The 1884-nt window shown below is 35.4% G+C and overlaps 1 non-coding gene across 1 annotated transcript; it reads left to right on the forward strand.

Annotated features, from left to right (window-relative positions):
- The first annotated feature begins 1156 nt into the window (after window positions 1-1156).
- Window positions 1157-1229, forward strand: Trnaa-agc (transfer RNA alanine (anticodon AGC)). Its single transcript has one exon. It is a non-coding gene; the product is annotated as a tRNA-Ala (tRNA).
- Window positions 1230-1884: the final 655 nt, after the last annotated feature.

Genomic DNA, 1884 nt, shown 5'->3' on the forward strand with positions numbered 1-1884 from the left:
ACATGCCTGCAAACCCAGTGACTTAAGAGGCTGAGGCAGGAAGATGGCAAATTCAAGGCCAGCCTCAGCAACTTGGCAAGGCCTTAAGCAATTTAGTGAGCCCCCATCTCAAAAAGTAAAAAGAACTGGGGGATGTGGTTCAGTGGTTAAGCAACCCTGGAAGTAGTTTCTTCCCCCAGTACCAAAAAATAAAAATAATTTTGTAGACTAATTTCTTTCTTCATGGAAGTATCCAACTTGTTATTCTTTTATCTGCATAGTCACTGACTGAGAGCAGCCACTTATTTATACAATGTTTCCGATTAACCTATTTCTTCTGACTTCTATGGGATAACATTGACTTTGTTATCTTTTCCTTTCAACATTTTTTACTTTCTTTTCAATCTAGAAAGTTCATATTGAGCTTTAAAATACTGTATAGCTCATTTTAGAAAAGCTTATCTATTTTTTCTTCAGTGAATAATTCATTTTCATGTGAGAAAAATTTAATATTGTAGGATATGCACAATAAAACTGGATTTTTCTGGTTCATCAATTCCTAATTTTTTTGTGTGTGAAGATATTGATGCACAGTGTAGATCCAGATGTCAGGCACTGTGCCATGCTCATTAATATGGACATCTGATTCTAATTATTCATTGCCATTAAATTGCTGCTCAAAAATTTACCATTTTAGTTGATGAAACAAGATGTTACTTGGGTTAAGCTTTTCCTAAGAAAATTGTTTAGGAATTCCTAATGCTTTGACCTCCAGTGTATTTAAGAAGAAGAGTGCTATGATACATGCATAGGACTTACAGAATGTCTGTTAAATAGCTTCTTCAAAAGGCACAGCCATCAAAACTCAAATCTAAATGCTGACAATCATAGATACTTTTTGTGACACCAATGTCAGTTACACAAAGCCCCATTAATCTGACTTACCCTTCAAACAAGCCCATGGATTTTGAAAGTATAAAATCTTCCCCCACATTCTCCACAGTCTGTAGGGCATGGTGGGAAAGAGAGCTTCATTTTTTGTTTTTTTTAAATCTAGGATTCTGACTTCACACTGCCCATCTCTCATGTTAACTCAAATTGAAAATGCCTCCAGTTCTACAAAACAAATACAGGTAGAATTTGATGGCACAGATTTTGCTAAATTATTTCTGAGGGCTGGGGTTGTGGCTCAGTGGTAGAGCGTTTGCCTAGCAAGCAAGAGGCACTGGGTTCGATCCTCAGCACCACATAAATGTAAAATAAAGATATTGTGCCCACCTAAAACTAAAAAAAAATAAACATTAAAAAAATATTTCTGAAATGGAGAACAGAAGAAAGGTTTATATTCCACCACAGGATCAACTTGAAATTAAGTGATGTGTCATCCATCTTAAAATTCTTTTGGTTATATCACCACCAGGGATTTCTGGTGGCCTTTCACTTTATCTAACCCCTGCTCTATTCACTTTGTATCTTCTTTCCCATGCTTCAGTCTGTCTGTTTGCCCATCTCGCTCTCCCTCTCTGAAGTAGTAACAGATTCTTTTCTGGGCACTCTTAAATAGGGCAGTCATCTGCCTTTTGATGAACCTCACTGCCAGTTAGTGCCAAAGTTCTTGCATCTAACCACCCAAAGAGCTCTTAAAATAACATTTCCGATTTTCTTTCTGAGAATCTTGATGATAGTCATTAAATATTTTATTTTATTCCCAGTGTCCTATCTTGGAAGAGGTAATAAAATATTATCCAATATTTTGAAACAACCATATGCATAGAAGGCTAGGCATGAAACATTGGCCTTGGTACCTTTATATATAAGTAGGCAATTCTATCTACCATACTGTTATAAAATTTTAACAAAAATTATTAGAATTTATTATGATAAAGACAGTTATAAATAATCTAA

This window comes from Urocitellus parryii, chromosome 3, assembly GCF_045843805.1.
Source record: "Urocitellus parryii isolate mUroPar1 chromosome 3, mUroPar1.hap1, whole genome shotgun sequence".
NCBI lineage: Eukaryota > Metazoa > Chordata > Mammalia > Rodentia > Sciuridae > Urocitellus > Urocitellus parryii.